The sequence below is a fragment of the Synchiropus splendidus genome, chromosome 6 (genome assembly GCF_027744825.2).
Source record: "Synchiropus splendidus isolate RoL2022-P1 chromosome 6, RoL_Sspl_1.0, whole genome shotgun sequence".
Lineage (NCBI taxonomy): Eukaryota > Metazoa > Chordata > Actinopteri > Syngnathiformes > Callionymidae > Synchiropus > Synchiropus splendidus.
Window position 1 is genome coordinate 20,250,021 of NC_071339.1, and position 23,356 is coordinate 20,273,376.

Genomic DNA, 23,356 nt, shown 5'->3' on the forward strand with positions numbered 1-23,356 from the left:
AAAACTGTTCACACGCGGGCTGAATAGTGAAGGAACTTAGGTGGCGGTTGAATAGGCATTCAAGCGCGCAGAGAAATTTAGAAAGGTCAGGGATTGAAAACGAGAGTTTGGAAGTCTTGAGAGAGTTTACCGGAATGGAGTGCGAAGCAACCATCTGGCAACAGGAGCTGCCGTTGACGGGTTCATATCCATGCGAGACTTAATCACAAATGAAGACCAACTGTGTTGCCTGTGAAGCTGGAGAGAAGGAGGGAACAGGAAGACGAGAACAACCGAGTGTAACAAAATAAAAGCACAAGACAATTCTCGGAGGAAAACAACAATGAACGGACAAACAAAGTGCGGACATGACAGTATTCTCTGCTTCAGAAAGGTGCTGTTGATCTTTATTCGCATTTTGACTGGTTTATGGCCCGATGCTTTTTTGCCTCTCTCTGTTTATATTCTGTTGTCCATTACATGGCTCGAAAGTTGCAAGTGGTTCCAGTCGGAATAAATAATTGGGAATACGTATGGGAGGTTATCTGCTTTATTCAAAGCTAGATAACAGAGCTCGGGCGATCTTTTGCTCACTTACGCTATGCTGTATTCAATACTGCACCATCAAAACTTGAGCCAGAGTCGAGACCAGAGCATACAGAGACCAAGACCAATGCAGGGCAAGACCAAGTCCGAGACTGAGACCAGATCCATAAATCTACTGGTCATACAGACATAAACATATATAGTAGAACTGGTGGGAGTCAAGAGGTTGATGATCCACCGTCCACATTGAGCAGCACCCTGTCGTGTGCAAAAGATAAATGCTGTTGTTCTTTTGTTCCTGCAGCTGAGAGAATAAATTGTTGGTGTTGCCCTAGGTGTTGCCAAGCAGAAACATTTACCACCAGCATGGAGGCTATGCTTTCAACAGCGTTGGTTTGTCTCTTCTGTGTTCAAAGGTGATGGGTGGATTTGGAAGAAATTTACAGGAAATATGTGAAATGGTAGATGGAACAAAAGATTCATTTTTGAGAGTGATCCGGATCACTGCCGGGATCCAGGAAAAAGGATTATTTATCTTTATTGTGACCATTTATGCCAAAGTGGCATTTGACCAATGCTCCTGTAACATTTTTTGAAGGATACTTTGTCACTAGGAGATTGTGTTGGATGTGGACTGAAGCTGCTTGCCGGATTTTCTTTTCCTTGCTATGATCACATAAAATATAGTAAATCATTTCATTTTCAGAACCCTACTATATTGAGGCAGTTAGTTTTTTTCAGGTTTTAGTCTTCATCACGTCGTCATTTGTATTTTTATTTTTCACTCTTTCTCGATCTGATTTTCTCTGCCTTGTTGCTATTGCGATAAATGGGTTACTGGCTGTTCCACTCAGTGCTCCACGCTCACCACAAAGGAAATTAACAGCGGATGTGTAAATTGTAAATCACCGTAATCATGTTCCAAGAGACCCCATGAAATGGATGATGTCATTAGGGAAGCGTCCGATGCCTGGTCCCAGCACAGTTTCTCAGGTGGGATCTATTGCAGGTCCTCTATTCCCCTGTCTGAGGGTAATGTAGAGTCCAATATCTACTCTCTTCTCCAAGGGGGACGCTGCTTTTACTGATGAATAATTGAGACCTAGATAAAAGACCAGTAGTTTTGCATTTGGCAACAGCATGGACTCACTGGCGCGTCTTCTGGTGAAGACTTGACTGCCATGGTTTTGTGAGGTGATAATGGATTTGATGCAATATTGATCTACGGTTTAGAGTTCACTTTTATAAATGCAATTTATCATACAAAAGCAACATATTTACCTGAATATGAAAAGTCAATTTGGAGCAGCAATTACTTGTGACAGCCTGTCAAGCTACAGTATGGAGTGGGGGATGTGGAACATCTGGGGCGACATGGCCGCACCTGCAGCACGATTCAGACGACATTTGTAGTGTCAAAGTCTAAAAATCAGAACTCTTCGTGGGGTATGGAGTGAGGGAAAGATCATCAACAAGATGAAGAAGTGATTCCTGACTGTAGCAGCGAGAATCTATAGATGCGAGCGCATGTAAAGGATGTAACAGAGCCGCAGATGGTGGAGTCCACATCCTCATTTGATTTTACTTTACTTAGGCAATTCTGTCTCTCTGAATCTCCATGTTGAACCACATGGCTCGATTTTAGCTCCAGCCCCAGCAGAATGAATTACTTTTTTGCCCACGACTTAGAGAGGTGAGCCAAGTCCACCTGATGCTGGAAACTGGTGCACACTCGGATGCAAGCAGTACAGTAAGTGTGGCCAAATCGAATTTGGACTGGACTTACGGTTAAGGCTTTATCTCCATATTTTCTGAAACATCACACATTTTTGTAAAAGTCATATATGTATTTTGATTTGTCGCAGTAATGATTAAGACGTGCAGGCCGCCTAACATGCTCTTCACAGGTTGTATCACCACTCCATTCCATTGAGGGGCTGTTCTGTCTCGGTGGCCTGAGTCCGATTCGCCCCTGCTGTGCAGCCTCACACCTCTGTGCCCCAGGCGATGTCCCTTTTTTCCTGCTCAGCTGGCACTATAGCTGGTTTGTCACCCACGACGAAGCACGTCTAAAGGAAGTTGTCATCAGCCGTGCGACAACCTATTTACCACCATCGGCTTCACCTCCTTATTTCTCTGTCACTTCTTAACATTACGAGTCGTCGTCAGCCCAGGTATGAACTGATGACGGAGCTCCGCCACAACAAACAGAATGTGTAGTTTCACAGCCAAAACTAAACATGAAAGAGAGTTGTCATGCTTTACAAGGAAATAGCGAAAACAAGCTGGGTCATACAGAGCGTCGTGATTGATCCACGCTGCTCTCACAACACCTTGAACACAGTGAGAGAGATTACTGACAATCCAAAAGTTTTTGATCATTGAAGTATTGATCCAGATGTCGAAAATGATCAAGGAATAGTCTGGTGATCATCAGTAACTTGTGAAAAATCAGCCTCGCAGTCCGGCGCTGCAGCCACACCACAGCAGTGAAAACAGTTACAGTAGAGCGCAGCATTATTCATTCAAGCAAATCTGTCTGTCAATAAATTCAGGTGTTTATCAGCTTAAGAAAGGCAAAAACATATGAGTTATCAAACATCCGCACACATCGCGACTCCCGGACCGCCACGCTGCGCTCCCCTTCCCGTGCACAATTTTCCTGAGGCTCCCAGCTGCACACCTCAGTGTTCTGAGAAGTAGTTTTTGAACGATGTACTGACCGGCATTTATCATGTTTGTGTGGAGGCGCGCTGAACATGTAGTTTCTGGGGTCTAGGTGAGAAGCTCACCACTTGCAAGTGCAGCTCTCCAGCTGGGATCAGGTCCACGGCCAAAACCTGACTCGCTCGTGTTCACATCTCGGACTTCTGGGACGAAAGAGCTTTGTTTCGAGACAGAACCCGCAGTGTGGAAGCGCCCAGAGTGACGTTTAAACGTGAAAGTGTATACGTGGCAAAACCATGGAGGATATTGACAAGTGAGTCAACAGCTACGCCAACGTTTGGTTCAGTGCTGCTTCTACATGAATGTAACGTGCGCTATGGCAGGCAGACTTTGCAATGGGGCAGCCGCTTGGTATGCTGGGGCCGTCACTCCAGTCAGAAGTGTCAATCAATTCAGATCAAATGAGTGCTATTATTGTTATTAAGGGACTTTTCACATTATCTCCTTTTGCACAATGTGATTTAATAGTGGCCCCAACTACCATATTGTATGTAATTAGCCATTTTTCCTTATTACTTCTGAGAATGAAAACCTTATTAGATCTAAAGTGCGGCACTTCAAGATGATGTTTTGATAATGGCTTGTGAAAGAAAGTTCGTAACACTAAGTGTGTAGAGACAAAGTTGAAGTAGTTGAACCTGTAATGGCGGCAGATGTTACGGTGGCGTGCCGCCATATAAGCGTTCCAATCCCCCAAATAGTTTATGGTACATGTCACTTTAGTCATTTATATACTACTGATGCAAAACATTACCAACTATTTTGCTAGACAGTCTTGTTTGTTTGTGTCTGTACTGTATGCGACACACAAGTTGGCATCATTTATTCATGTGTTGTTTCATTTTTACTCTGGCTTTTCCTGCTCAAGCTGTGTGAGTAGAGACATCATCTGTTTCACTAAATATAAAAGCTACAACGATTCAAATTCAAGGCCAGAAGAAGGGTTTTGTTTTGCCAGCTTACACAGTCATATGTGTATTACATTTGTTTGTATATATTACACCTCCATCCCATGATGATACTGAGTCAGCGCAGATGATCAGCCGGCCCACACGATTAAAGGAAACCACGGCACGCTCCTGTTTACAGACATTTTCCACCCTAAATAACATCAACCCTTTGAAGATGGATTTTCCTTCCACATGGTCTCTGCCAACAGGCCCAAGTGGAAGCTTGTCGAGAATTAGTTACTCGCTTTGATATATTCTTTGACTTTCAAGACAATCCAAGTGTTTCACTGGCGCAGACGCTCGCACGCCCTCGCTGTCTTCATTTTCACTTTCATTACCCATAAACCCGGAAGTTGCCTAGCTTTAAATGAATCGTGTGATCACTTTAAATCAAATTAAAGTGCAATAATGATACAAAACCCAGAAGGAAGCGAGGTGATGATTGGATTTTTGAAAATAGCAACTCAAAGGTTTCTCTAGTATCAACTGTTATTATTTCTGAATTACTGTGATCCACAGTGCCACATGAGTGACTTTATTTGCATCTCTTTTCATTTATTCCTTTCATCTTTGCAACCAGATGAGTACTTAGGAAAGTTTTATACCATTATTGATTTTTGGGGAGGAGAAACAAAGTTTCAGTTACTTTATGGTTTACTTCAAATGTGGAATAATAATGCAGTGATCAGAAGGTATTTTGTCTCTCTTCGACCACTGCTTGCCTGAGGAACTGCTCACCTGAGCAGAGGTAAGTCTGAACAACCCTTCAATGGTATTGCAAGGGACGTACCAAGTCCAGTGGCAGTATAGAGTTGTTATGTTGCATTACACAAAGTCCGAGCTCTGTGGTAATGCTGTATGTGATGTGTCAAGAAAAACACAGTTGTGTGTGTCCTCCTGAGACTCCCTCTATATCTAGTGTGCTAGAAAACGTCACAGCCTTTTCACATTTCACTCCTAACATCCCTCAACATGTATTTGCAATAGTTGCACAAAGATTTAGACGGTAGAAACTCAGCAAAATCCTGCAGTAAAAAGGAAAAAAAAGAAGTATTTCTCTCTGACATAACAAGAGGGCAGGGCTGGAATGTTCAGTGGACAAAACTCCTCAGGCTGTTTAAACAACAGTGTATAGGTAACATAGCGAACACAGTCGTCCACACAATTCTGACCTTACCCAACAAAAAACATAGAGTTTATGATACGTTCCTTGCTTACCTTCAGTCAGGCGGCATGAGTGATGAGCACAGATGTACACAAATATACAAAATGCACGAGGTGGGAATAAAACATAGTATAACAGAATAAATGGTTTTTGGTGTGATTTAACCAATTGCAACCACCCATTTGAACTGCAAGCTGGGACTCACCGAAAAGGCTGTGTGGGACACGACAATAGTTCACTGATACACGCGACATTTGCAACACAACGGAAATGATGACACATTCACTGAGCCCAAAACAAGAGAAGCAACACAAAACAGAGTGATCTTGTGTTTAATACTGGTTAAATAAAAGTAGAAAAAACTCTGGTGTGTGACGTCTGCAGATTTGTCGTAATGGAGTAAATGTTTAATTCACATTTATTCTGAATTACCAAGGCCCCACAATACGTCAATTTCGTACCCAGTCACGGACAGCGGTCTCGCTAATAGCCCAGCTCAGGGCTATTAGTTTATGTTTCAAACTTAGAAACAATTCAAAATCTTTGAACAGTGCTTTATTTTGAAAATTCTCCAGAACTATTTTACCTTGACTGACTTCCTGTATGAACAATCCTCTCAACTGCAACATGACCACCCTATTGCAAAATGCACAATTGTTCAGGGCCGCAAGGGTCAAAACCGGCGTTTGGTGTGTGTCTGGGGATAAGCTAAGAGTTACTTTGCATTTTATTGAAAGAAACATTGCTCCATTGGGGTGTAATATCAAGTTCAAATCCTCTGAAGTGAGCCTGCTATGGTTCCTTAAGACCTTGGTCACCCTCAAAAGAACCACCTTGACTATATGCCTCAACTGAGTAGGCTGTGGCTTAAAAGACTTGGTATGAATTTGGTGCAAGTCATGGACCAACAGACACACATCATAGACCCTGTAGCTCCTTCGGCTGTCATGTCTGCACTTTATTCTTTCCGTTCATTGTTGTATTTCTTCTGTGTTCTGTCTCATGCTTTTACTTTGTTACTCCTAGTTGTTCTTGTTTCCGTTTCCTGTCTTCTGTCCAGCTTTACAGGCAACGCAGCTGGTGCTCATCTCCTCCTCAGTTCTTCCATGGATATATTCCCTCCAACGTCAGCTCCATTTGCCAGATGGTTGCTTCTCGCTCGGTTAAGGTAATCTCTTTCAAGACTTCCGTCTTATCGCTTTCCTCCCTGATTCCCTATTCAGCCGTATACTTAGTTCCGCGTTCGTCCTCGCTCCACTTTCGTATCTCTCCCTGTCTCCATTCAGTCCGTGCGTGAGCTGTTATTTAAAGTCTCACTTGTTAGTTATATCTCCGTCAACTTTATTCCTGGTGTGCATGTGTGTGTGTGTGTATCCCCACCACTGAGCGCTTTCAGTTTATTGCCACCTTGTGAGCTTAACTCCAAGTGTGTTTTCTGTTCTCCCAGTTTTAGGCTTGCAATTCTAATTCGCCTCTCTTCTTTTTTTCAGATTCTTCCCCAGTACCTGTGTGTTGTTCCCCGTCCATGTTTTGGTCCCGGCGTCCTTAGTTATTGTTATTTGTCTGTGTGTTTATTGTTTGTTTCATCGATTAAATCTTGTAAACTGCCTTCTGTCGACCAACACTTCCTGCACTTGGGTCCATTCATCTCGAACCATGACACCAGCAACAATAATGGCTGTTCGTCGACATGTGTTTTGTAGAAGACATATTGTACAACTGCCTGAAGAAGTTGTGATGGGGTTTATGACATCAGAGCCTCATTGCCAAATACAAACCCATTAACCAGTCCGCAACAGACTGCCAATCAAGCTTGGTTAAAATGTGTGCTCTAAGATTGTTGTAACAGAAAGCTGCACCAACACCGACCCTTTAGCGGAAGAGCGTGACTCTTCTACTGCAAGGAACTCTCAGGGACAGACATCACCCTTTCTCACGAGCCTTTTCAGACATGCCCTGCTGAAACCCAGGTGAAGATATTACATTTCTCTCTCTGGCAAGTGTTGCCGTTCCAAGTACTTGAGACTGTGTTTTTCTTCAACATTATGTTAGATGTCTGAAAAGAAATGCTGCAAAAGTAGAAAATGTGCTTGAATATTTCATCCCACCACTCAGCGCCTCAGTTCGCCGCACACAGGAGCTTTTAGGCTCATCCTTTCAAGTTTGTTGTGATCAGCTGCCATGTCGGATCACACATACTACAGATGACCTAAACATTTAAAATGAGTTTTGGATTTGATCAATATTCATTGCTATTTTAGTATTAATTTATTATTATTATATATTTACAATATATCACCATGAACAATATTGATTAACTGTATACTGTATGTCTGCCATTTTTCCAAGTGTGAGATTGTATGGATTTCGAACGAAAATCCAGAACTCGAACACCCCCGAAAAAAGCCGGAAAAAAACATAATGTGCGTGGACTGATCAGCTGACCCACGACACGCTTTTTTATTGTGTATAACGCAGCCTCTGTATGCAGACGTGTCCCGTTAGCTACATTTACTGACTGTTTTTTCTTCATACTGAGGTGTAAAACCTTTCTGGACCGTGGTAGAGTGACACAGGGGAGGTGCTCCTCGACACCTGCGAGGCTGGAGCGCTCACTCCAGGGTTTGATGTCCTGTTGTGGGCTGGAGCTGGGACAGGGATGAGGAGAGTCTGGGACACAGCGTTACCTGGTTTATGACTTTGTCACAGCCAAACTGCACAGAAGCCCACATTCAGAGCTGGACACGCACCGGGCACCTCTTCACTTCTGGAGAGACGTCACTCACTCGGCAACCCCTCCCACATGCAGCGGCCACACACATAGACGAACAGTGCACCTGCAGCAGACACTCTACATTCACTCCTACATAAGCCTGTTTTAAGGCTTGGAATGCATTATTTCTTTTTCCATTAATTGTAATGGGAAAAATCAATTCAGATTTCGAACAATTCGCTTCTCGAACGGCTGTCTGGAAGGGATTGTGGTTGAGTATTGAGTATTAAATAAGTATTTTGTTGTGTTTTCAATGATGCAGTCTGTCACTTTTTTGTTCTCTTCAACTCAAACACTAAAATAATTGAGAGCAATTATGAAGGGCAGCTGATGCTTGCTGAAAGCATTTTTATTTATTTATATATTTTTGCCTCCTTTCAGTTTGCTATTGTATCAGGGTTTAAATAGAAAAATCACTGCGCAGCAAGGGAAGATTTTATCCACCAAAAAGGTTCTTAATTACATGTTTTAAACAAACATGCAGGACCTAACCTGAAAATGTGATGTTTTTCTTGAATTCTGTTTTCATCACTCCAACAAACAGCTAAAATAGTTTCAGATCTATTGTGTGCAGCTATTCTGCTTGATTTGTGCCATTTGAGAGCAATGATGAAGAGTGATTGCATAAAAAGAAGGAAAAGGTTTTTGCCTCATTTCAGGTCTGACAGGGACTCATTGATCTGGACTGGCCCATTATCATGCAGGTGTACATTACACCTGTAAACTCCTGCTTGAGGACACAACACAACCTAAAACTAATCTCGTGTTTCTGTTTCCTAGGAATTAGAAGTGACACTTTCAACACTATAGAAGTGTGGCTGTGTCCCATTTCTCACCCACCCCCATTTCTTCAACACTCGTTTTTGACCCTAATACTCAGTTTTGGGGGTTCACGTAAGTGATCTCAGACACATTAAGCAGTCCCACCATTGAAATCGCTGAGGGCCAAATGTAAAAAGCACTGTTCATTCATATTGCAGTTGAAAATTGCTCCAAAAATCTGACTTATTCTGGCCACCCCTGGTCGGGAGGGTTTTCTCATTGACTGGTGATGGCCTGTGTAAGTCACGCAAAGCCTGATGGAAAATGTTGATGGAAGAGTTTGACCAGACAGCATTTTGGTAATAAAAACTCTATCATATAGAACAAGGACAAATCTGACAGGCATGAACTGAATCCTTGGGTGCTTGCAGTAATGCATTTGGTTTTGTGTTGGACACCCTGGGTCTAAACTAACACTTTTGGAAACAACTACAGTGGAAAAATAGTTTTTGCACACACGTAAAATCTGACTCAAATATAATCATGTTTCAGAAGGTGTGGCTGCACTACATAGACCATTGATTCTTAACCAAAGGGCCGGGGCCCATGGTTGGACCGCGAGCGCCCCCTATTGGACCCCTAGATGTTTTTTGTTTTACACCTGTGGCTCACGAGACGCTCAGTTTTAATCCATTCGCCACATATGGTGGCAGTAGTGTTTCACTGAACTGACTTGAAAGCTGCAAAGTTGTGATAGTTATCAACTATGGAGAAGTTCTTGAAAATGATAAAGAAAGTGATGGGGCCCCCAACAGTAAAAACTGGTAACCTGTTGGATTCGAACATTTTATGGCACTACTTAGATTTTTACACTTTACTTGTCTTCTTTGGAGATGAATGACAAACTGTTTTATTTTTACGTTTTTCAAATTTTCTCAACAGAACATGACTTGCACCTGGTTCTGCTGCTGCTTGCACTTTTTGATGACAAATATCTTTGCACTGATGACATGGTTTCATGTCATTTCACAAGGTTTTGGTTTGTTTACATGAATGGTTATTCAACACAAATGAAATCTGTCACTCTGAAATCAGTAATCACAGTTATGAATCAGCTCCTTATTCCTTGAATGGGCCCTGGACCCATTTTGTTCCTGGGCCCTGAGATCAAAAAGATTAAAAGCCCCTGATATAGACACAAGCAAATAAAAGCAATATTTTTTGTTCGTTGTTCAAAAGAAACGGTGAACAATGCAAACCATCACCTCATCAAATTCATATTTTGTAGTTCTGCCATTAGCTCATTGTTGACAGCATGGGTTGTCTGAAAACTTTTATTTTCCACCACTGTAGTCGCTAGCACCATATTTTCTGGACTATAGAGCGCACTGGAATATTAGCCGCACCCACGAAATCTAAGAAATAGAAATAGATCTTTTTCGTACATAAGCCGCACTGCTCTATAAGCTGCCGGTGCACTGTTGCTGTCTGTGCCACAGAAAATGCATGAGGGTCACTTCTAGTGATCCTCTACTACTAGTTTTGAAAACGGGGTCCAGCATCAAGACTGACTCATGAAACAATCTCACCAATGTTCTGAACTTCAATCCTGACATCTTATTTACATTTAATGTGTTCATAAAGCTCTGTTTTCACCCTCCCGTAGATCGGCTTTTGTTGGAAGAGCTGCGGACACGTGGGAAAAGGGAGCGCAATTTGAGCGCTTTAAAGGTACGTAAAATGCCGGTGATGTCATCCGTTTGATGACATCACCGGCATGCTTGCATGACGCTCTTTAGACTGTAAAAACTAGGGATGCTCCGAAAGACAGGGAGAGCAGTCAGCGTTTCGGTCGCAGTTGATTCAGTCTTAAAGCGACACCTGAGAAAGGCTGGTCATCTGGTGAAATTAATGATTATTTCTTGTGCAATATGCTTTGCGTGCATGTCACGCTCTGACTGGCGAGTGTCTGCGTGCGACCGCTGGTTCGTACAGTTTCACTTTCATGAGCACCAGAGAAGTCTTAAAAAATATTGTATTGAATTTGTGGCCTTTTAATATGCATGTGCTGGAGGATGTAAACTTTACATGACAGACTGAATAAAGCAGGGTTCAGACCGCTAGAAAAATGTTGCAGCTTATAGTCGTGGTAGTGATGGGAAGATGAGCTTTCATGAAACAGTATTGTGATTTTCAGGGGCCACCAGATGGCTCTGCCTGCTGTAAACATTTGGACTTCAACAACTAATTCAATGAAACCTCAGTTCGAAACCACCACCAACCTAGTGACATCTAGTGGCCTCTGAAAATAAGGAGACTGTTTCATCAACCCTGCAGCACTGCCTCATGATACCTGCATCGAATGAAGTACTGCATGTATTCGGAATGTGGGAGGCAACCAGAGTGCCTGGAGGAAACCCATGGAGAACATACAAAACTCAGCAAACATAGAAGGGACTTATGGCCACTAAATCATGCACAAACATCATCATCCGTGAAAATCCTGAGCAACCTTCTCCAGCTTTGATTTAAAGAAGAAAAAAAAATCGTAAAATCAACTGTGCTTCCAAAGAGAAGCAGAAGCAACTGTAGGTTCATGTGTGAAATGATAGAATGATGTGGTACAGAAGACCAATACAAACTGAGAAAGTTGTGTCCCTTATCCAAAGCAAAGAAAATCTGAAAACATCTTTCAACTCAAAGATTCAAAACTGCACTTCAATGCACTTGAATGAATGAAATGGCTTGCTCTTTGTTTCCTACTTACGTTTTTCCTCCTAAAAAAAGTGTTCTGTCAATAACTTTCAAGCTTGTTTTCGTCGATCTGTGCTTGTTGTGATCAACAGAAGACCAACAATGACAAGATGGATACTGTTCCTTGCTCTGCTCTCGCTGAAGATCAATGAGCACAAGCTGGCTTGGGATGAAGCGTTGGCACTCATCTGTTAGCACCAGGGCGCTGTTGACAACAAAGACTCTAAAATAAATCTTTCATCTGGCACACTTTTAAATTACATGGGCTTCCTGATGAAGCCAATTTCTCTCCATGGTCAAAATGGCTCATTACAGAGTCATTTTCACTCATCAAGCATCACTTTGCTTTCAGATGGTTGTCACACTTTTTGCATTATCAAAACAAACTAACTTTCAATTACCTTGAAAAATAGCATGTGGAATGCCAGCTTTGAGATGGCACCCTGTCTGCCATACTGCAGACTGTCTGGATAAATTCAGCACTGGTCGTTCACAGTCACTTGCAGTGGGAATAGAAGTAGTTGCAACAAGCAATTACGCCACATGAGTTATGGAATTCATTTCTGTAGGCAACACCATGTGGACTGGAGTGGGAGCTCGCAGCATTTGTTTTTAATTCGGTGAGAGGGCAACAAGAGGTGAAATATGATTTAAAACACACACTTGTTCGTCGTGGAATGGATTTCCTTCAAAGTACAAACAAGCTCACGTTTTTTTTTTTACGCTATAACCGAATAAAGATTATTTAGAATTTGATCACGCTTGGTCATTTCTTTTCATTGTATCATTTCTCAGTATTCAGTCATTTTTATCTGAGATGCAGAAAGGTCACAGATGCATCATCATCAGAGGCCTTGTCAGAATGTGAGGCAGTTGTTTTACCGACTGTACGTACAAGCACCCATCATTCTCATTTTTGTGATTCATACTAGGATTAAAAGGTGTAGGTGTAGGATTAGAAATGAATCATGAATCATTTTAATTACGATTACAAGAGGGTCAATAACATCCATGTATCCTATTGTCTGTCATAGTCTTGGCGGCGGTGTCAGGCCTGCAAACTGTCGATCAAATTTAAATCAAAATAAAATAAAATAAAATAAGCCACCAAATCCCATTACTTCATGTTCTCCCTGTTTACACGCAGTGCAGGGAAAATCATGCTATGAGCAGTTCACCTCAAGGGGTGACAAGGGGTGTCACCGTATGACTTTCTATGCTTCCGGTTCCTATGACCGTAGAAGATCGTATTAAGCTGACAGGTAGAAAGAAGCCGTTTCAGACTCTTATATCGAATTCTGCAGACTGCGGTGGTGCTGACTGATGAACTAGTTTAACTTCAGAGAAAGCCGAGACTGAATTAGCAACGTTGCTAACAGTTGCTTACGTGAAGAACTAATGATTAAAACAGCCTGAGAGAAGGAAGTTGAAGACAAATTTACACTTCTGCAGATCAGATTACAGCACAGCTGATATCAAGTTTGTTTCATATTCACCACAGACATCAACAGAGACAGAGGACATTCACACACAGTTACTTCACAGCAGCAGTTTGTTTACCATTGTTGGGTAGCTGAAGCTGGCGCAGTCGCACTTCACCCAGCCCCAATAGAGTGGAGCTAAACGGCTACATGCTATCTTCCTCGAGCTCTTAACTGCATCATCCATGTCGTATAGTCCGAACGGAAATACAAATCTCTCTCCCATACCTTGTGAACTTATACGTTTTCCCCATATTCTACACGTTTTTTTTTTTTTTTTTTTTTACAATTTCAAATCATGTACGTCATGTAATGATTTTTATACAAGAAAAAATAAATTTGAACCAAAAAAAATTCCCACTGACGTTTGACGTCAGACCGATATTGACTCGCCAGTTTCGGATCCAAAACAGATCGTCTCTTCTCGCTGGTAGCAGACGACGGTCGGCGCATCATACCAGCAAAAGTTAGCCTCAATCGCGCATTTATTTCTCTCGTTGCTTTTGGCTTTGACGAGTGTTGTGTCCGTTGTTTTGAATTATGTTGCAAGAGGAATCATTCAGAGAAAAATCATAGAAGTAAGCATGGAAGAATCACTATGGAAGACTATGGATGATTCAAAGACACTATGGAAGAATTATTTATTTTAAAACATGCTGCACATGGTAAATGTAATGCAAGAGCTTTTATATATGTTTTATTTGTTATCATGTTCCAGTACATTATCTGTCTTGCTGTGATATAAATAGTAATAATAAAATATTAAAATGTGCCGAGATTGTGTTTGTAAGGTTTCTTTTCAATTTATAAGGGGAATTGCACTGCTTTATAAGGGGAGTTATTGGCTGAGGTTGACAGGTATGCTCTCCAGAAGTAGGGCTAAGGTGTTAACATGCATTTTAAAAGACCAAACTTATCCGGACTAATACAATAATTTGGTTTTCTGAGTCGTCATGTCGATGTCATTCACGTATAGTCACAAATATTACGAGCCCAAGAGTAGGAGAGGGTATCACTCATTTATTACATTTTCATATAAAAAAAAAATCAATAAAAACAATCTTTTTTTCCAATATTTTTTTCCAAAACAGATACTATAAAACAAATAATGGTAAAAACAAATCATTTGGTTGAACCATAAGGAGCTTCTAGCAAGTTACAACATGATGTGGACCATACAAGTCGATGAGAGTGAATGCATTACTGTGCTGTACACGTAGTGCTACATTCTTAGTATGTTAAAGAGAAAGTAGACATCAACATTTTGGCTGACTAATAGTGTTTACATCTGCATGTACTGAGTTGTGTCAGCAACCTTCAGCCCAAGATGCTATAGTTCCATAGTAGACAAATGAGGATTCTTTGTTGGAACATTTCTTTTATGTAGGAAGGTTCTTGCAACTTAAAAGATGCATTGAATGCACCATGCCCCGAATGATTCCAATCTAAAGGGTGACTCTGAAGATTTTCTTGATCATTAATCATGTCATTGAATTATTTGAATCACTCATTTAAAGGTACCAAAGCTTATTAACATTCAGCCACGCACCACTTTATTCACTAAATAAATCCCTGTCCTTGCATTGCAGCAGTGGAATGACCTTTGATGCGTTCAGACAGTGTGAGACTCAAAGCATCTTTGTGTAAACCCACGTTGCTGTTGTTGTTTTGTTCCATCAGAAATGTCGCCCACTGGCCGCGCGCTGACACGGAAAGAGACTTTACTTTCTGTGCTTGCATGATAAATGAAGCTCAGTACCACATTTAGACGTCTCTGTTCTCAAATACGGATGCTGCGTGATTATTTCAGGGTTCCGATCATGTTGAATCAGCTCTGGTCCAGTGCAACATAATCTATTATTTGTTACTCTTCAAGGGTGTATGTTTTCAGCAGTCGCAGACTTTTTCCTGTTAGATACCACACAAAAAAAAAAAAAAAAACAAGATTTGAAATATTCATGTTTTTCTTTATTCGGTGAGAATACGAGTGTCGGTTTGTGTCTTTTTTTTTTTTGTTAACTAAAAATAGAGCACACGTCGTGATGTTATATGTTAGAAGTCTCTGCGGGTGGCCAGACATCTGACACTCTTTTTGGATTCAAATTCTCTGCCAAATGTCGCTGGAAAGTTTGACATAGCGAGAGTGTCACACTTCAAGCATCAAGTTCACAACAGCTTTCTTGTGATTTAAAAAGCCATTTGTTGAACAAAAATGCTCCTCCATATCCAACAATAAACGTGATGAGACGTGGACTCACTTATGCGTTACATATTCATGAAGAGTGTTTGACCAAGTATGTTGAAGAGGCAAAGACAGCCACTGAAGGTCAAAGATAAGATGGATGAGGAGACGAAGAGCCCATTCATGAGTGAGAAGGATGTGTAAAGAAGTATTCATTTTAAAACTAAAGAACTTGCATGCATTTTGGACAATAGAACAAAAGCAGATGACTAATGTGATGAAAATGTACTCTTAAACTGATAGAAAAGAAGATCTTCTGCACCCAAAACATAAAAAAACTAATAAAGAGCGATCAGTGTAAAATAAGATCCATAAAAATTTATATTGGGGCTCTCGTGCGGTGATGTAAAACGTCCTCTTGTGTGAGGACGGCTTGCATGACAAGACATTTGGTGTCTTCTTGGGAAGGAATGGTTTTAGTTAGGGACTGTCGTCACTGATCGCAGCCCACTGTCAAAGGTTTATTTGGACAAACATGGCTGTGGTAGTAATATTGAAAATGTACCTCTTGCACATAAGATGAAATGGAGGCAGCATTGTGGGAGTCGGGGTCGGTGAGGCAACTGGAGGCCGAAGAATTCCCACCATTGTTATGTCTTCTTGGTGTCTCATTCGAGCTATGTGAATGGTAGTAACAGCAACACTCCCCCTATGGTTTCCGGTGGTACTGCTCTATTTGGTCCGTATCCACAGGCTTTGTTGAAGCATGCAGAAATACTGTATGGACAAAATGAACACAGAGCACTGACACAAGGCTTCGTCCATACCAGGATTCATGAGTAACGTTGAGCATAAAGGGGCATTGAGAGAATATGGTGGCACAGTGGTGCAGCCTCAGAGAAAAGGTTCAACTCCAGTTTGAAGCAACTTGGAGTAAAGGGAGGAAATATATTTGGATATAAATATTTTAGCGTGGAATTGTAGTTTGCCCGAAACCAAGACCAACGAAGAGGGTGTTGCTAATACCAAACTGAATACATTACAGTCTATTTGTTTGTTCATAACAAAGAATTTCAGTTCCTGATTTAGTAAAAAAAAAAAAACACCATTTCTCTCAGTGTAAGAAACAATTGTTAAGGTTTATATGACAAATAGACTTGTCTTTCTGTATTTAGTTTTGTCTTGATCTTGTCTTTTTTTTTTTTTTTAATAAATAAAACACCTGGTGTATGCGACTGTCGTGCCCACTAATGAACCATATTCCCATGAAGAGATGAGGGAAAAAGAGAGACCTGCCTGTGAGCGTCCAGCCCGCACTAGAACAGGGGAGGGCAATTGGTTCCACAAAGGGCCACAGCGCGTGCAGGTTTTTATCCCAACCAATCAAGGGGTCACCTTTTCACCAGTCTGCTCAGGACCCAGCTGCTCACCTCTAAAAGCAACATTAATGCGATGATTATTTACCTCCATCAATAACAGACGGGATGTTTCAGAGGTCTCTGTCCTTCCATTAATAAACAGAGCAACTCCGACACTGACAAAAATGTTTTTTAACAAAACATTCAAGGATTATCGGAAATGAGCTGACAAGAAAGGGACTGGATTTTGGTGGTGTTCTGAAGGTTTGTTTGGATTTACGATGGTAAACAGACTGATTTATTTATGAATATATTTATATATATATGAACAAGGGAATAATTCCTTGTATTATTTACTGTACTTTATTGTTTTGTAATGATGACAAGTGCAGTAGGTCACAGAGATGGACCATTGAGAGTCTCCAACCACTGTTGAAAATCACGTACAGTCGAACCTTCGTTCACGATCTTCACTTCTATAACAAAAATATTCATGGACCATTCATTCATTCATTCATGTCAACTGAGAACCAAATTATTTTTACCCTCTTTTTAGGGGATCAGTGAAAGTGAACTCATAGAGAAATAAAATTCAGTTATCTTTGACAGCAGAACCCACGAGCACCACCCTCATCTTTAGCGATTATCTCCTTGTCATCTCAACATTAATCCGTGGTGACACTCGAAACAATCCGTGGTTCCGCTGGGCAAGAGAGAGCAGGTCTGCGTGACCCGCGACTGCGATCGATGGGAGTTTTTCATAAAGTAGGGACGCAAGATTTATTTTAAATGTCTTGTCAGTGAACCAGATAATTTGTAAACCACGGTTTCACTGCATTAATATTGTTTCCGGTGTTAAAGGGCCAAAGTTATTCCTGAAGCAGGAATAACTTTAACTGTAACTGGCTATAACTGTAAGGAATAACTATAAGGAATAACTGGTTTACTGCTATGCTTTGTTGCCACCAGTTGCAACATATTGTGCTTCATTCTAGAGCTGCTTACTGAACAACAGATTATCATGAATAAACAGTTTCATTCTACTTTGAATTCATGATCTGTCAGGAAACACGGCTCTGGCTTTTTCCCCCGTCTCTGGTTTGGCGATCTTCTCATTTGATTATTTGATGAAGCCCATTCATATTGACATCTCAGCAGGTGCTCCGACAAACATTAAAGATTAATATCAATCATCACATCGTGCCTCATTAATAGCTGCCCAGGGGAAACTGTGGACCTTTGCATTGCGAGGGGAGAGGGAGCAAGTGACTGGCATTGAAGAGTGGGTGAGGGGATTTGAAAGGAGGAAAGACAACTCTTTCATTTGCTCCTATACAGAGAATACTAAAAAAGATGGTGTGCTTCAGACACATGCACCAGCCCATGCAGTGATGCTCTGCAGCGAAACAGTGGGGGAATGTCAATTTCAAACACAAACAGACCGCTTAATTTCTACACCACAGCGCCATCGTGAATCGATATCACTGGACAACTAAATGGAAGTCAAACATGTTTGAAATGTACTTGGTACTACTTATATTCTGTGTGGTCCTTAGAGGAAACCATGTTTCGTGGTTCCCATCTGTGTATACTTTGAATAAATATCAAGGTTTATTAATGCAGTCTTTGAATTCTGGTGCTATGAGGTCAGTGAAGGCATCTCGACTTGGCTTTCAGTGACAACATACGCACTGTGTGTCGGACGCAAAAAAGATGATCTATTCAACAGAAACAGTTTGGCTCCACCGCAGGACGTCTACTGATTTTAAAGTGGACACTGGAACTTCTCAGCTGAGGAAAATGGTATGAACAAAAAAAAAAAGACATTTTTTCAGAATCATTTTCATCGTCCTTGTAAGGTTTTTAATCTTTGATTATACATTTTTTAACAAAGTGAATCCTTCAGAATTTTTTTTTCATTCCAAAGATTTATTTTAGTTTACTTTTTTTTTTTTTTTTTTTTCTCGACACTGAACCAAGGGTCATCGATTGAATTACTGCCTGAGGAAAAGCTGAATTTGTTTCATATTAACTTTCAGCCTGATGGTTATTAAGTTATTTCCATATGAAAATCATTGTTTGAAACGCGTGAATCATCAGCATCTGACAGGGATGCACTTTGATGATTCAAATTGTCCTGATCCAACCTCTGTTATAAAACTGCAGCACTGAAGCCGCTTCTCACTGGCATTAAAAAAATGCCTTCCCTCTTCGAGAGAAAGGGGATTTTCAGGTGTTAACACAAAATGCGCAGTAGACCTGAAGAGGAAGCTTTTAAAACAGCGTCTTGGAAGGGTAAAGGGATGCTTGTGAGATGAAGTGTAACAAAGGGACGGTATTCACATGTCCTTGTGAGATGGCGTTTGGAACTAAATCTGCTGTTGAACCTGTCAAAAAAGCTTTCAAATAAGGCAACGATTCAATGTCAGTTTCCGAAGATGTAAAAAATAATAGGGCGAAGGCTTGCCTCCTGCTTATCTATCAGACATACTTATGTGAAGGAACTAGAGCAAATATTAATGTTAAAGTATTACATCTGTGTGACGGGAAGAGTCTTCAACCAATTTGTTCCTCTACCAATCAGTTCCAGGCGAGTTAGCATGGCAGCCCAAACTATTAGATTATTACAGAAGCAAGGCAGTCGGCAGTATTCATTTTCTTTTAAAATATGAGCCTGGCTTGAAGGGAATTAATAACTGTTACAGAAAACGCATCTGCTCAATTTTCATCCTGGCTTCTCGGGACATTATTGCGCTGAAATGTGTCTGCTGGGATGAGGATTCGCTCTTCAACAGATAGACGGCGGAAATTAATTAGGGATGCAAAGTATTGTATTGAAGTATTGAAATCAATAAATAAATGCATTGTTGAACCCCAAAAAAACACCTGTTTGAGATTTGGAATAGAAGACTTGAGACTCGGTATGCCATGAGATAGAGCACCTTCTATTCTACTCTAGTGTCTTTTAGTCACAGTGACTTTCAGTATAGTCACTAAGGAGGAGAGCCACGTAAGAGGTTATAAATGGCAATATGTTTCAGTGAAGAGAGCTTCCGTATGTCTCCCTGTCCCTTGCAGACCCCCACTTCCACAATGCCCCGGCATGAGTATGTGTTAGTTTAGGACGCAAAAGTCCACTCTCTTGACATCAACATGCAATGGGAGGATGGGATGGATGACTTTGTCTCCGTACAAGTCTGCTTCAAATTGACTTGCAAAGCAGACATTGGAACCATTTCGCGCCCCCATTCAACTTAATAGTGAAATAATAACAGCTGTGCTCTGAGTGTCATGTAAATCCTGTGCTACCCACGTTGTCGTCCAGCCAGAACCCCCAGAGAGAAGCTGACCAAAGCATCAAAACATTGTTCACTCATAAATCAGTCATGATGAGTGACGCAAAGCCCGTAAAGGTCTTAGTGTGGCTTCACAGCCAACCAATAAAATACCATATTTCATTACATACAGTATAAATGAGAGCTTTACATCCGTATTAGCTTCCTGACACAATAATCTCAAGATTTCCAAACTATTTGAGACATTGCTCATGATATTTTGCAGTCTTTTCCCGGTATTACAGAACAATTACTTTGAAATATCACCTTTCACACCAGCCAGCCTTGTCTCTAGTGTGCGTAAAGCTTGCCATATCCAACTTTCTTCACCCATCACGCCTCCATCTCTACTTTCCATACATTGACAAGCAGCTTTCTAGTCTCCCAAACTGTGTCCTTCTTTCTATTCTTCTACCACGCTTTCCCACCCAACCTGCACTCTCCTCATTCCCCTCCCTCACATCGCTGGCTAATACAGTGGTGATAGACCCATAATATTTGAACCGTTTTCACTAGTTCTACGTCCAACATCTTCACTCTGCCTCTCCCTCACATTTACACACATGTATTGTCTCTTGTAAATGTGAATAAAAGATCACTTACATACATGTAATATACTGATATAAAGAGATGACCCATGTTTAGAAAAAACCCAACGTTCATGCAGAGGCTCATGCATAATCATCAGGTCGAGCAATTATGCCTAGGTGAATATTAAATATAAATATTGGTTCTGCACAAATCACCATATACACACAGTAGATTAGTTTCCCGCTCATGACCCAATGGTGTAACGTATCTTAAGGCACACTATCTTTAATTGTGAAATGTGGCATAAAAATTAATTATACAAACCGAGCCAGTATTTTTTTTTCTTCATATGAGCATGAAATCATATATATGCAATGGAAAATGATGGCGTGGCAGTTTTCACAAGCCACTTCCAGCGAGTCATGCTTCAATACGTCCTAGCAATTTCAGACATGGTTCACCTCTGTTGGCTTAGGCACAAACTGCAGTTCTCACATTGAGGTCATTAATCTGTTGTTTGTTTTTTTTTTTTAATCTTTGAGGTGAGCTTGGCTCTATTGAATGGTTGTGAAAAGGAAGACACTTCAAAGGCGAATAAAAGCAAAATATAAAGAAAAAAGAATGAAAAAAGAACACAGGTTATTTCGTTTTCCCCAACAATCTGCATTCCTTTGGGAAATTATACCCAGCAAAATAATAGAAAGCACCGTTGACAAACAAGAAACCCAGAATAAAATGGAGCGTAATAAAAGCCTGAATAGAAAACAAACGGCGTTGGCTGTTCAGTATGCAGACGGTAAAGCTATGTGTGCCATTAACGTAGTTTGCGGTGCTATTACTGGCCTCCCTCTAACTGGCATGTTATGGCATTAATGTTGACGGCTGTGATTCAGAATCTGCTGACTGTCCCAAGCTGCGGCAGATCAATACTCACTGCATGTATGTAAATGTGAGCATTAAATCTGGCTCCATTTGGGTTTGAAAAAAAACGGCACAATGATGCTCTTAAAGTACAGATGGTGTTTCATTCAAGGCAGGAGCAGAGTTGGCATTGTGGGTGTGTAACAAAGACATCTGCGAGTCAATCTAAAAGTGCGTTTGTAAGTCTAATATAGTGCTTTTGTTTTTTCTAGAATGTGCCACATTGATATGTTGGGAAAGACCATGTGGATTTTGATATTCATATATTTGTATTAGTATACTGGGCACTATTGGCACCAAATATTTTATTCCAGGATCATTCCCCGAGACTTGCCAGTGGAGCCTCCTCTACATTTGTCCGAGTCGTCCACGTTCACATCTCATGGAGACCAAGTCCAAGACGGCGATACGACAACCATCCTGAATACAGATAAAACTAAGGCCGATAGCATTTCAAATCTTGATTTATTTATTTGTTTTCAATTTGCTGTAGGAAATACATGTGTGTCGATATGACTGCTAGACTTGTGCGTCTGTATTCTGTATTCATTTTGGTGTTCATATTGGCTTTGGTCGCGGTCTATGGATAGGTGGTCTCAACTACAGTGCATCACAAGTTCACACTCTGTCCTCATGCTCTTTCAGGCTTCATCATGCTTGTACTTGCCGACACCGCTCCTTTCCCCGGCCACGGCACTATAGTGTTATTGAAGTGGTTTCTCTACATTATTTTCCAAAGCTCTGGAACAAAACATAGCATTGAACAGGGTTTGAAAGCATTTTGCTGTTCCCTGTTCATGCTCCAGTTTCAACCGTTTCCTATCGAAATTTTAAAAAAACTCCAGTACTACTGTAACATGACAGCTACTGGTCTATAAATGAAGCACGCGAACCACTCATACTGGGTCCAGACCAAAATATTTTTGCATCAGTCAAAAACACTCTGTAGGTCAGTACCATGAATAAACTACTATTAATATGTGTATTAACAGCGTATAAGCCAATAATCATTATATTGCAGTTATGGGCATCTTGTTTGGTTTGAATATATTTTACAATGGAATTGTTGCTGAAAATACTTTTAACAACACCATAATTACTGTGTATTAACAGTAAACAAGCAAGTATTTAGTATATTCATGGTTAATGTGTTCCATCTAAAGAGTTAGCGTTGCCGCTTCTCTGTGTGTGCTCCACTGTTTCCAGGAAGCAGTAGATGGGAAAAGTGGTCAGTGGTAAGTGCTCAAAAACTAATGTAATGAAATAGACATGACTGGCCAATGGTTTTCTTTAAAAGGCCACCATTGTCTGTGCCTCTGTTTTAAGTTCAAATGGGGCCATTTGTTTTGTTTTTTTTGTTTTTTTAATGGTTGCAAGGCTTTTTCTTTCAACAGTTCTGTGTTTGCACGAATTAAATGTTCATTATCAATAAAGTTAATTGAAAGAATATATCATGGCCCTCCGTCTGCAAGTGATTTATTGAAGTGAAGCAGATGACATCATTCCCCGCTGATGGAAACACATTTGTTTTTGTCCTCCTCACTCCTTCACTGTTTCCGGCGAGTGCTGAGTTTTGCATTAACAGGCTTCTCATCTGAGTGATGGGAAATGGGACAGAACTCATAGGCACATTTAATCATGCCCGCCTCCCCCCCTTCACCTCGATCCTCCCTCAAGCCTAAACATTTGTTACCTATGCGGCTTGCATAAGTAATATTCCCATTCTGTTAATGGGTTTGACCTCAGGTACTCAGTGCTTTTTGACAGTGTTTGAAGTCATAACAAAGACGGGACACTCACAGTCGAGGAGATGCGGCGTGCTTGACTCCGCTGACCTCAATTACCTTTTTCACAGATAAAACAGGAACTTTTCTTGAGTGGAAAATTAGACT